At 41.9% G+C, this 14,158-nt stretch overlaps 1 protein-coding gene and 1 long non-coding RNA gene across 3 annotated transcripts in view; one reads left to right on the top strand and one right to left on the bottom strand.

The window, feature by feature from the left end:
- Positions 1-14,158, top strand: part of LRMDA (leucine rich melanocyte differentiation associated) — a 740,402-nt gene that overhangs the window by 304,201 nt on the left and 422,043 nt on the right. The gene's annotated exons all lie outside the window — the stretch shown is intronic.
- LOC310677565 lies at positions 689-5,193 on the bottom strand. The gene is made up of 2 exons (XR_014511282.1): positions 4,182-5,193; positions 689-797 (listed from the first exon to the last, which is right to left on the bottom strand). It is a non-coding gene; the product is annotated as an uncharacterized lncRNA (long non-coding RNA).

Here is a 14,158-nt window from a genome sequence, read left to right as displayed (position 1 = left end):
AAACCATCAGTAGCCACTGATAGGCCTATCCTCCATGAATTCGTCTAAAGCCATCAAAGTCAGTGACCATCACTACCAATTGTGATAGCAAATTCCATAGTTTGTGCTGTGTGAAGGACTTCCTTTGATTTGTCCAGAATCTCTCATCACTGGATGACCATTGTATGTGTTATGCACACAATATATTATGGAGCATTATGAGTCTGCCTTATGTCCTCAAGGCCAACAATCCAAAAGTGTCTTGACTAGACAGAGCGACTGTATCCTCTATCTCTGAACTTGTTTCAAAAGTGGAATCCAAGTTAGAATGCATACAAGTGATTTTATCTTCACGCACTTGTCTTCAGAACAGTCATAGTCAGCCACTGATGGTTCTATCATTTCCCTGCCATTGTCTAATTGTAGAAGGCCTTTCATCACCTGGAAGAGCGCCATTTGTTGATATTGAGCAGACTGCTATAGGACTAATGGTTTTGATTAGTTTTGTTCCTTAAAATGGTTGGGATTCCTAGAATTCTGTATCTGTGAGAAGTCTATTCCTCTTGTGGATAAGACAAAACATTTTATGACTGTGAGTTTTTGTATGTGACGTCTTCCTTGCCAGATGCAGGAACAGAGTGGCCACTTCATAGATCAACATGCTGTGAAAATGATATAGAAAAGGAAAATTAAAAAAAAAACCACCTGATTACTGAAGCACAAGATGTATAATTAATGTAACACTAGATACTAAGACTGTGTTCAGTAAGAGAGACTTCAGCACTTCTTGATCCATTTTATTTCTGCCACACCAGGGGCTAAAAAAAAGTAAAAAAGTAAATGCGTCAGTAAGGGATTTGACAGTGTGTTACGACAGTCATCAATCCTTGTGAGCCTTGTGGCCATAAATAAGCTTCATACCGCACCACACTAAAGAGGACAGTTTCTCTTCTGCAGGACATTGAAAATGTCGCAGCTAGGGAATTGTTTGTCCCTGTCGCCACGACAACGCCACCATCACTTATCATTTACTTTCACACCAAGTTTTTTTCTTCCCTTTTCTTTTTTAAAAAAAAAAACCCCACACTGAGGTCTTTGTAGCGATAAAACCAAGTCAACATCGGCCCAAATTTTCAAAGCCGTTATTCTAATTACAATGAGGAGCTATAGATTGATGAGCTTAGTTTTTCGCAAGGACTGGTGGCAGTTAATTCCTGTGACCTGTGTGGCTCCAGTAGTCTCTTTTCGAGATGGAGTCTTGGAAGTTCGATTATTAGTGACATCTTGTAAGTGAGAAGAAGCTTATCTCTCCAGAGAGTGTTGATAACTTGAGACAAGGTTTAACTAGCAAGCAGCGAGACAGTGTATGGCAAATAAATAAATAAATAAAGCCCCGCATTCCTGATTTTGCTGCAAGAGCACAGTAATGAGGAAATACCAACCACCACAATTTCACACGTTGTAAACTCACTGGTAGCTTTCAGTTGTGAATTCTGGAGAAGCCTCTTTCACTCTGCTTTATCTGATAATGTGTGAAAATATTAGTCCTGCTGCTTCTCAGGCCTGAACAGCCAGTGCTCAGGGCCAGAAGCATTTGAATACATACAGGTTTAGAGACTTGTGAGAAATAAATGAGAATTGGTAGAATTTTGTTTCAACCTATGGGAGTGGTAATGGGAAACATTGCTTGCACCATCCATTTTCTCTCTGTGTTTTAAACGTACATTTTGTCTCTTTTGTTTGTGTGGAAACGGGAACATCTATGAGTTGCATCAGTGCAGCAATTTGAAAAAAGAGATGCTGTGGTGACCATTTGTGAAAACTGATTTTCGCCCTATGCTCTGTGATTCTATGAGAACTCTACATTTTAGTTAGTCCTATGGCGCTGTGGGTTAAACCATGGAGCTTAGGACTTGCCGATCAGAAGGTCAGCGGTTCGAATCCCCATGATGCGGTGAGCTCCCGTTGTTCGGTCCCTGCTCCTGCCCACCTAGCAGTTCAAAAGCATGTCAAGTGCAAGTAGATAAATAGGTACCACTCCGGCGGGGAGGTAAACAGCGTTTCCGTGTGCTGCTCTGGTTCGCCAGAAGCGGCTTAGTCATGCTGGCCACAAGACCTTGAAGCTGTACGCCGGCTTCCTCGGACAATAAAGCAACATGAGCGCCGCAACCCCAGAGTCGGCCACGACTGGACCTAATGGTCAGGGGTCCCTTTACCTTTACCTATGCATGCTTACCTGAGAATGAAAATGCAGCAGGCTTTTCTATTATGGCAAATGGGGCACAGTCCCACCAGCTTCCATCTGCTCTCAGCCAGCCTGCACCTGCCTGCCTACGTACTGACAACCAGGCCAGGGGGTGACCCTGCCTGTCAGCTTTACCTTCCTTAGCCTTAGTTTTGCTCTTGTAGAACTCAGCAGGGAGGACAACGGGGACAAAATTATAATTAGTTGGCTCTGCCTGTCATTAGCTCTGGCTTCATCTACTGTTGGCCTCCCTGGTTTTCACCCCACCAATCCCAATGGGCACCAGCCCAGGGGATAGGGTTGCCACTGTATTTCCATTAAATAAACTGTGGCTTTGCTTTTAACTGTTATTTTGGGTCATGCGTGTCCAGTAGTGTTTCTCGTGCTGCTGGAAGGCCCTTTGACGGTCCACCAGAGACTTCTGTCAGCAGAACAGATGGATAATTTCCATCTATTCTCTCTCTCACCTGCATCTCTTCTGAAGAGTCTACCAAGTCATTAAAGAAGATTTTGGGAGTCTGCACAGGGGCAAATCAGCAAAAATTATCCCAACCCCATACCGCTGACAGAAACCTCCACTGGGTCAAATATCTTATGACAGCACAAAGTATAATGTCAGATTCCTTTCCCTTCCCATCCTTCCAATAATGGTTTTTTGTGTAGACAAGTGTCTTACCTAAATATATTAGGTACAGTGGTACCTCGGGTTACATACGCTTCAGGTTACAGACTCCGCTAACCCAGAAATAGTACCTCAGGTTAAGAACTTTGCTTCAGGATGAGAACAGAAATCGTGCTCCAGCGGCACAGCAGCAGCAGGAGGCCCCATTAGCTAAAGTGGTGCTTCAGGTTAAGAACAGTTTCAGGTTAAGAACGGACCTCCAGAACGAATTAAGTACTTAGCCCGAGGTACCACTGTATATTAAAGTAGCATTGGAGTCCTGTGTCCCACCCCATGTTATAAATGTCGGTCTACTCTACAGTGAACACATGTAGTTTGTTCCTTGCTGAATTTCACTGCAAAGTTGCTATCTTCTTAAAGTTCAATCTATAGAACTCGGATTTTGTAACTGGTAGAGCTGTTAAATACATTTTTCCTATCTCTTTTTTAAGCCTCTCCTTGTTAATTAGAAGTGTACATATTGGGAAATTAACTATGAAATACTAAAAATGATAAATTATTCCATATTTGAAAGTATAAATTAAAGGTTTAGTGTATATAAAATTTGTCATGTTTAATTGCAAGTTCAATTAAAATTCAGGATAATGATGATTTATACAGGTTTCTGTGTAATTTGATATTCATTAGCTTAGCCAGACACATGCTGATATTAGCTCGTTAATTATGTTTCCTTTTGTTGAAAGCAGCCTTGTGAAAGCAATCTGCTCAAAGTTTTCCAAACTCATTCTGCTAAATGAATATTTAGCAGCTGTTCGTGTTATTGAGATGGTCACTGCGGCTTCATTTCACTCATACATGGCATCAATCATACCTACTGTATGACAACAAGGTTTTCTCATTACAAACCCATTTATGAAGGTTATGGGTGACGTTAACAAGTTATTGCATGGCAGTATAACACAACTCTACAGTAATGTAGTTTACATTTAGTTTCTTCAAATAGCTTATGGTCCAAATGTTGGGAAAGTGTAAGAACACACTGGAAAAATTACTCATATACAAATTATTGTAATTGGCAGTTGTAGTACTGGGGTTGATTGATTGATTGATTATGGTTTTTGAACACCGAATTATGGATACCTAAGAGCTGTCTTTTCATCTCCCAACCCCACCCCCGAAAAAAACCTAAGTGTTCACAGCAAGGATATCTATGAAGCTGTTCTTGATGGTTACTTTTGAAACTTTCCCCTTTGAAAGTCTCTGTGTTTCTGAGCATCTTTTAGAAATGGTTGGCTTGATCTGGTCCTACAGTATGCCTGATCAGAGGGATCTTACCTGGTGCTCCCCAGCTTTCTCCTACCTAGTACTCCCAGATGTTGTTGGATCGCAACTTCCATCATCCCTTATCAATGGCCGTGTTGGCTGGGGGAAGGCTGTTGGAGAAGATGGTCCTAGGAGATAATAATGGCTCCCTGGCTTCTGCCCTTGGGATACATGTATGAGTAAGAATCAATATGTTACAGGGAATGGGAACCCTGTGTAATTTTCTCATATATCTGTCTTCCACTTGGTCAAGGGATATGTGATGATGTATGGGATCCTTCCATGAATGGGAACTGTGCCCATAGTAGGATTGGATCGATCCCAGCATGTTTGATTTAATAACTGCTTTTTGTGTTGGGACCACAACTCCCAGCAACTCCAGGATTGATTATGGATGGTATTTGTGACATTGAACAAGGTACTTCCAGTTGCACCCTTACTGTTAAGGGGATAGAACTTCATTAAAAATGCTGCTTCTCCACAGCACAACTGTTTCATTGATCAAATTAGAGCTTTTAGTTCATTTGTTGAATAGGAAAGTACTTACCTTTTAAGAGTATTGTTTTTCTGTGGCTTCATTCAATTCGCCACGGTTTAAGCAGAAAAAAGTTAATTCATATTAACAAGTCAGTACTGGGAAAACAGTTAGCAAGTTAAGTATCTGGGCCATGTAGTCATAATATTGAACAGCTAGGGTTCTGTTGGAAATGGCCTGTTGGGCAAAGTGTATTTGAAGAGTTTTGCTCATAAGCTCTGCTTCTCTTGATTAAGCAGTGCTGTCCCTTTTCTGTAGCTTTTCCTTTTCTATCACTCTTTCACTCAGCAGCTCTTTGAAGTTAGCAGTTATTCTGATCTGTCTTGAGCACTAATTTTTAAGAAATCGAGATAACCATGTAACTCCCCCTTCAAATCTACCTCCCTCCCTTGCAATGTACATTATTACTGATGCCAACCTTCTTCTACTGCTACCACTACAGTTTTATTCCACAGTAGGCTTCTAAGTGGTTTACAAGTGGTTTACAAGTGTAACTATCAGTTAACAAAGCATTAAAATATAAACATCCATTACATCTATATGAAACCTTTGGGAGCTGTCTTCAGTGGAGTCGCAACGGGGGGGGGCGGTGCGCCCCGGGTGCCATGTCTGGGTGAGTGACAAGAAGGCACCCCATGGGGGCTGCGGTGGCACGAGCAGCCATCGTGCCGCCACAGCTGCATGTGGAGGATCCTCCATTTGCGGCTGCAGCGACGAGCAGAGGATCCCAGTGCCAGCAGTAAACTGCTATGTACAGTGCATGTGCAGCGTCACACACATGCACTGTACGTAGCGATGCCGCACATGCACTGCACATAGCAGTTTGCCGCCGGTACTGCTCGAGCACTGTATGGATGATGGGGATCCCTCTGTCGCCACTACAGCCGCATGTAGAGGATCCTCCATTCGCGGCTGTAGCAGTGATGGAGGCATCCCACCGCTGTCCGTACGGCACTGGAGCAGCGCCACCGGCAAACCACTATGTACAGCGTGCACATGCGTCGCACATATGGTGCATGCGTCGCACATAGTGATGCCGCACATGTGACATATGTAGCGACGCCCTGCCCCAGGTGTCACAACGCCTTCGTTCGCCCCTGGCTGTCATCAGGAGATTTGGAGTGAAGTGTCATCAATATGCAGATCACACCCAGCTTTATCTCTCTGTTCCATCTGAATCTGGAGAGGCAAGGCATTTGAGGTGTTAGACCAGTGCTAGGAGGTGAGGTTTGGCTGGATGTGGGGCAATAAATTGAGGCAAAATCCTGAAAAGGCAGAGGTGTTATGTATCCTGGGTTCTCACATCTGGGAGGTAGGGAGACAGCCTGTCCTGAATGCTGTTGCAGGTCCTCAGCTTCTGAGTGTTCTTGAATTCAACACTGTCACAGGAGACAAGATCTTAGAACTGATTCAGTGGCTAATAGGCAGCCAATCCCGGGAGTGATATGTGCCCAGTAAGGGGCATCACTCACCACTCAGGTGACAGGCTTTTGCACCAGCTGCAATCTCTGGACCAGCTATAATAAAAACACCACATAGAGCACATTCTAGTAGTAAAAATGTGGTTACTAGTGCATGTGTCTAAGGTACCCCTCTACAGGAAGGGACACAGTTGACACATCAAATGAAACTGGTGACATGCACTCTTTGCCAGGGAGGCCACTTGACCAGTATACCTTCTGCAACCCTATTTAGAAAACATATTTAGAAACAGCAAATCTTGCCTCAATTATTCATGCTTTAGTTACATCCAGACTAATGCACTCTAGGTGAGGCTGCATTTGAAGATGGTTCATTAATTATAACACACAGCAAGAGCATACATGAAGCTTTTCTAGGTGCAAAAAACAACACCCGTGCAAAGAATTGCTTGTTGAACAAAAGCTCATCTTTTTGTGATACAACACAGAGTAATAGTTTTAAAATTATTTATAGAATGAAATCACAACCCTGTTGAAAAATACTATCATTGCCTGCAATTCCCATTAGTTTCCCTAGACTTAAAGAACAAAGATTTGGCAGTATTTCAGTGACAGAATGCTATATATAATTTGTCAGGGGACTTGTTGACCTTATGTAAATTTGCCTCTTTGAGAAGGTTTTGTTATTATGATCGCAGTTGCTAGAGCAGTTGTGTAAACTTAGCAACAGTTGATATGTTACTGTCAAGTTTCATGAGCTAAGTTGCCCTCAAAGGTAGAATCAGCTCTTTGCAAAGTTCACACCTATAATTCAGAAATATTATTTATGAAGAAAGACCACCTTCTGGAACAAGCAGAAGGCTTCTGATTCTGTCCTTTGGGGCAGCAATGACTTGGCCAGAGTACTCCATGCTCTTGAAGACAACTTGGCAACTTCAACTGGTCCAAAATGCAGCAGTCAGTTAGCTGGGATTCAATTTAGAACATATATATATATATTACCCCTATTTTAAAATAGCTGCACTGGTTGGCAGTTCATTTCTGGGCCTAATTCAAAGTGCTCACATTAGTTGTAGAGTCCGAAATAACTTAGGCCCCATGCAAGTAAAGTGACTTCCCAGCTGTTCTCTGCTAATTTCCTTTTAGTTCCCTCCTTTGGAAAGGCTGTGGGATCTGTAATGAACTAGTCGAGGGCCAATAAACTGAAACTCAGTCCAAACAAAAATGGGGTTCTGTGGGTAGGTGGTTGGGAAGAGAGAGACAGTGTTCCAACGTGTTAGTCCTGCAAAGAATCAGATTCGGAGCCTGCAGTTATTCCTAGATCCACCTTTGTTATTGTAGGCCCAGGTAGCTTCTGTGGTATCATAGGCTGCTATGCCATCTGGGACCTTTGCTGACTAATGATAACCTAGGCAGAGTTATTGATGCTATGGTAGCAACTGGGATTGACTAATATAATGCATAGTGCACGGGCATAACTTTGAAGACGGTTCAAAAACAGCTGTTAGAGAGTTACACTTACTCTCTGCTGTGAAGAACAAAGTCTTCCACCCGGGCTTCTATTTCTTGGCCAGTCTGTATGCCAAGCCTGGGAACCTGGCATGTGTGTGTATGTCTGCAGTTATGGTATGGAACTGTGCAAAGTATCAGGCATTGAAAGGTAAACTTTAACACTGGGACCATTTTAATACCTAACCCTAATAATCTTTACAGGACTGAAATTTGTTTTCATGCTCACTGTTTTTGATTCCCGTTTCAGATTTGCGAGATAGAAATATACAAAAGAAAAAGAAAGAAAAGGGGTGTCCTTGTTTCTTTATCTGCCGCAACATTGCCTCTGAGCCGATTTCTCTGTCTGTCCATCCTGATGGCATGCAAAGGGCAGGATTAATCCTTTCCTTGTTACTAAATTGTGTCTGTGTGAAATTTTTCTGAGCTTAGTATGAATGATATTCCTCAAGAGGAAATTTATTCTTGTAAGGATTTCCTTAGTCCACCCGGAGAGACTCTTCCTGGCATTAGGGGAGCAAGATGTAGGCCGACTGGAAATGCACCAAACTGATTTAATAGAAAAAGGTAATTCCTATTCAAACTGTATGGTCCCTTATTCATTTCTTCGGATTATCATCAAATTTATGTCACCAGCAAAAGGAGCTTTATTGAGTTTCACAGATATATTCCTTTTGCTTTCATTGTCATTAGTTGGCACACTGACATTTTCATATGTGTCTCAGCTAATGCCTCAAAATTACTCCATCTACAAATGTAACAATTGAACAGATAATTTTAATAAGATTCAGCTTGACTTCAGACTGCACTCCTTCCTTTTCTTTATAGAATGCAAATTGTAACCTGTTTTTAAAGCCGTGCAATGCAGTGAACTTTAATGGGATTTGACAACATCATATTAAGCACAACAACTACGCATAATGTACCGAAAAATTGGACGTGAAATTGGAAACATAGCTGAGAACAAAGTAAATTTACATGGTTTGGTAGTTTGAATGTCTGATATCATATTCTCTCATGCAAGCTCCATAAAAAGCAAGGGATTTAACAATGGATATCAGCGGAAAGTGCTTTTAAAGTTAAAGCTGATGGATGGCTTGTCAAAAAAAATAATTGCATTGGTTGGAAAGTCGGGATGCGTGCTGAGGGGGAGAGAACAGGATATACAGAGAGGATGATGGGAAGTGACAGTGGTCTGTCAAGAAGCAGTGGCTGCCCAGAGAAGTGTGAAGCCAGAGCTATAAGGTGGCAGAGTAGAACAGGCTGTCAGAGCGGGAAAGTGGCTTTAATACCCTGAAAAGCAAAGGAATCCGCCTGTCAGCCTTGCTCAGCCGTGCTGAAAGAGGAAAGGAACATGGCATAAAGTTAGAGACATTAAACGGGGAACGGGGGGCAGGGAGAGACCACAGAAAGCAAAAAGGGAAAGGGTGGGGGAGAAGAAAGCTGATGATTTTATTTGTATAGACAAATGACGAATTTTTTTGGTAAGAAGCTCACTTTTGGCCACATCAGAGTGTTTTGCAATAGTGGGGTGTTGCGGATAATGTGGGCACTGGAACACGGAATGTCTGCAAAAATGAAACAGTTCATTAAAGGTCTGTAGAAAATGGGGAGGGATTGTTTCTCCTTGTGTGCCTGTTTCTGGCACATTTAAGCACACCACTCTGTCCTGTGACCTTCCATTTACTTCCATTGTGTGCAGCTGTACTGTGAATTGCAGCTATGGGCGTATTACCAGACCAATTGAGTGTGCTTCTTTTTCTTTTTTTGCTGTGAGCCTGAGGCAGGTTTTGCATGTTAACCAAAATCTTTAAGGTTTCTGGAGTTGTTTTTTTCTCTCTCTGTGGCTATATCAGCTTTCGGCCTACAATTCTAATTAATAAATGTTAACTTTAAGAACAAGGAAACTCGTTGTGTTGTTTGGGCAAGCTATGCTTTCCTTTTAGCCACACCCTGTTCTCTTTCACACATGTCCCTGTAGTTTATGGTAGTGTTGTGGCAATCAGTAATTATCACCATCATCACAGCTAAACATCAGCAAAATCCCTGTGCTTATGGAATGGACAAATGAAGGTATGGAGTGGAGATCAGGGTCGTGATTGCTAGTCCTGTCCTCCCAAGGTCCAAGGTCCCCTTTGCCCAGGATTGGTTTGTTCCCTTCATTTTTGTGGGGGTGGGAGTCTTTGTAAACCACCTTCAAAGTGTTGTTGAAGGACAGTATATTAATCTTTAAAATAAATGAATAAACCTGTGTTCAAATAGGACCTTCCAATACGGAAGGGGCAGCAGTAGGTCCAGTAGGCATGATTTCATGCATCTTATGTATACAGCTTTTAATCTGAAATAAATAGAATCCAAGAGCATGTTTTGCAGGAAAACAATAATGGTTTTCACAACCTGTAGGTGATATTTGTAAGATACGGGGAGGTAACCTGTGGGAACAGATTCAGGGTTATAGGGAGAGGAGAAGGAGTGAAATACAGTCCTACATCCCTACTTGACATCTGTGGGAAATCAAATCTGGTGAAATCTAGGCTGGATTAAGAATGGTTATGGGCATTTAACAAACCTTGGCTATGGCTCGCAGTAAGGAGAGAGCTTAACCACAAGTCTCCATTTGGGTGACACACTAAACCAAATCTTGGCTTAAGCTTAGTTTAGCTTAGCTCAGCATAGCAGGACAGGGCAGCAAACTGGGCTGTTGACCATATAATAAATATTCATGGGGAGAGATTGTCCATGTGCTTTAATAGCAATAGTAATAGTAATAATATATTGTTTCACAGTAAAATAATAATCTATTGGCCATTGAGAATTAAAATAGATTAACCTGGGGGCAGGAGATTGTGTGCAATTACTAAGTTTAGCATTCCATGCAGCATTTGGACAAAGCCACCACTTTATATTATTTTTTGCAAGTACGAATATCTTGTATAGAAAGAGATAATGTTACAATGCAACGTCGTTATCTTACAATGTGTTGAAAAAGTCATATGGTTCATTATTCTCCATTGAAGGGTTAAAATAAATAAATTTTAGAAACCCTTGAAAGCAATGCTTTTGCTGTGGATAGTATATAACAAAATCTTAAAGGTCTGCAGTCTTTTAGAGGTTATAGTGTATTTTTGTATATAAGGGGCATACTGGCCTCCATTGCACTTTCACAAACACAGTCTCCATCTCCCTCCTTCCCTCCCTCCTCTTCAAACTTACTGTTCTTTTAAGGCAAATGAGACCTAAGGATAGAAGGGCAGTGAAAAATGTAAAACTGGCCAAGATGGATGGCAAAATGCACCATGCATAAATAAATTACGGGGGGGGGGGGGAGATGAACAATGATTGTGTGGTTGAAGACCTGGCTGAATACGTGTGTCAGGTGCTGATTGGAAGAATGATAAATGGAGTGACCTAACAAAGGATTGACTTCTCCAAAAGACAGGCCCTTTTAATGGATGGAAAGGGAGGAAGCCTCATTTAGAAGGGAAAGGCTGTTTGCTGTGCAGATATGACAAAGGGGAAGTCGACAACCATTGATTTACGTTCGGGAATGACAGTTGAAAAATTCAACAATAATCATGACAAATGAGAAGCGATGCAGTCAGAGGGGGAAAAAATGCCAATACGTTAAGCCTGAGAAGAAATGCCAAGGTCACAGGGAAAGGTTTCCAAACTTCTGCTTTTGACAATCCTAATGGAAATATTGGAAAGATGGGATGCAGGTTAAAAGGTACGGTTTGGAGTGAAGGATTGGAAAGGACATGAGTTAGTGCTGGTTCTTTCAAAAGCAGCTACTGAACATTTGTTGCACCTAGTCCTGAGAAAGGTTTTCTTCATGTCTCCTACTTTTTCTCTTGTGGAGATGTTAAAACGAAATAATAGGTGAAATCTAGGCTGGAAAATACAAATCTGAGTTCTTGCCAATGACTTCAGTGGAGGTGGAAATGCCCTATTTACTATGTATGTGTTTATAAAATATATTGCCTTATTGGATTTTTTTTTAAAAACCTCACTAATCTAACAGGAATGCTCAGGTGTTTCTGTAAATATGTTTTCGCTATGACTATTGACAGAATAAAATGAGTGTGTGAATTCTGCCCCAGCTGCTAAATTCAAAAAATGCCTTTTAAAAAGAAATATGAAGACACTGGAAATGAGGCTGCAAGTTTGTTTGGGGGAAACTATTGTGTTAGAAAATCAGTGTATTCGTTTGGAAGTTCTCCATTATTTTAACATGCGCTTGTGCTTATGCATGCAGTACTTGAGCAAGCTGTTATAAATAATTAGAGAAGCATCATCTTTCACTGACATTTCTGTATTTGCAGTAAGCATATCCAAGCAATGTTTGTAAAATAACCGTCCTTTATAAAAGAAATGAATGGGTATTTTTACTTCGCTGTGGAGCATATTAAATGGCACAAAAATCTTTATTAAGCAATTTTAAAATAAGATGTGCTGGAGGGAAATATTTCATATGGCCTTGATTTGTCTTCTGTGGCCACTGGAGTAATGATCTGTGTGAGTCTGTGCTCACATGAGGAATGGCAGAAATAGAAGGGGGGGAAAGAGCACAGTCTGAAGCCCACAAATATAAGGAGACAAAGCAATGATTAACAATGATGTGCTACCATTCTCCTATTTCCCCACCCCAGTTGGGGGAAGACCTAGTCATTTGGATGATGGTACTGGAATGCATCATTAGCAGACGCGTGACAATGTTTCTCTTTAAATCAGTAATAGTATGTGATGTTTCAAAAATAATTATAATGGCACCCCAATCTTAAATAGTCCACAAGTTGGAAGGAATTAATTGTGAATTGATGTTAGCTCCCCTGACCTCCTCTGTGTGCTATACATGGTGTATACCACTTTGTATTTACAACAACTGTCTGAAGTAGGTTTCGGTGAGGCTGCTCCAGGGAATGGGGATGTGAACCCAGGATTTCATTGTCCAAAACTCTCTTCTACTGTACTCCACTGACTGATCGAACACATTAACAAAGGACATTCACTTATTAACTAGTAGTCATCATGCAGTACCTAAATACAGTGGTACCTTGGGTTACATATGCTTCGGGTTACATACGCTTCAGGTTACATACTCCGCTAACCCAGAAATAGTGCTTCAGGTTAAGAACTTTGCTTCAGGGTAAGAACAAAAATCGTGCTCCGGCGGCACAGCGGCAGCGGGAGGCCCCATTAGCTAAAGTGGTGCTTCAGGTTAAGAACAGTTTCAGCTTAAGTACGGACCTCCAGAACGAATTAAGTACTTAACCCGAGGTACCACTGTACAGTGAAGCACTGCCAAGTCTCAGTCATTGTCATGCAGGTGCTAGGTGCTGTGCAACACAGAACTGCTCATTGTTTCCTGAGAGGGTTTAAAATCTAGAACCCAGCTCATGTTTAAAATCTAGAACCCAACCAGGCAATCTTAATTCCAATGGTGGAGGAACAGGCACACACTCTTCCCTTTTTTTCAAATCTCACAGCAGCTGTGAAATCACCTTGGGCAATTGACTGTCATTTAGCTTGATCCCCTTCCCTCCATGCACTTTATGGGCAAAGTACAGGGTGAGTCTTTTAAAAGAGGCCCCGTGGAACATGTGTACTCTTGTATCCATAGGGCCTCTTTTAAAGGACTCACCCTGTAGTACCAGTCTACCTTTTGTTGTTGTTGTTTAGTTGTTTAGTCGTGTCCGACTCTTCGTGATCCCATGGACCAGAGCACGCCAGGCACTCCTGTCTTCCACTGCCTCCCGCAGTTTGGTCAAATTCATGCTGGTAGCTTCGAGAACACTATCCAACCATCTTGTCCTCTGTCGTCCCCTTCTCCTCGTGCCCTCCATCTTTCCCAACATCAGGGTCTTTCCCAGGGAGTCTTCTCTTCTCATGAGGTGGCCAAAGTATTGGAGCCTCAGCTTCACAATCTGTCCTTCCAGTGAGCACTCAGGGCTGATTTCCTTAAGAATGGATAGGTTTGATCTCCTTGCAGTCCATGGGACTCTCAAGAGTCTCCTCCACCACCATAATTCAAAAGCATCAATTCTTCTGCAATCAGCCTTCTTTATGGTCCAGCTCTCACTTCCATATATCACTACTGGGAAAACAATAGCTTTAACTATACAGTCCTTTGTTTGCAAGGTGATGTGTCTGCTTTTTAAGATGCTGTCTAGGTTTGTCATTGCTTTTCTCCCAAGAAGCAGGCATCTTTTAATTTCGTGGCTGCCTTACAGGGTAATTAAGGCTTATTGAGGTGATGGAAGTTGCAACACCTGATGTAAGTGCTAAGTCAAGGTGGCTAACTTGTGGTCTTCCAGATGCTGGACTGCACCCAGCCAGCATGACCAATGGTCAGAGATTATGGGAGCTGACATCCAACAATATCTGGAGAGGCACAGATTAGCCACCTCTGTGCTGATTTATTATTAATAATGCAGTCCTATGTACCCACTTAACTGAAAGACACTCACATTTGAATAGGCATACATAGGATTGCACTCTTAAATAAATAGAAAATGTGGGGCTTT

The sequence above is a fragment of the Podarcis tiliguerta genome (genome assembly GCF_965153285.1).
Source record: "Podarcis tiliguerta genome assembly, chromosome: 5".
NCBI classification, from domain to species: domain Eukaryota; kingdom Metazoa; phylum Chordata; class Lepidosauria; order Squamata; family Lacertidae; genus Podarcis; species Podarcis tiliguerta.
This window is presented reverse-complemented; position numbering and strand designations above follow the sequence as displayed.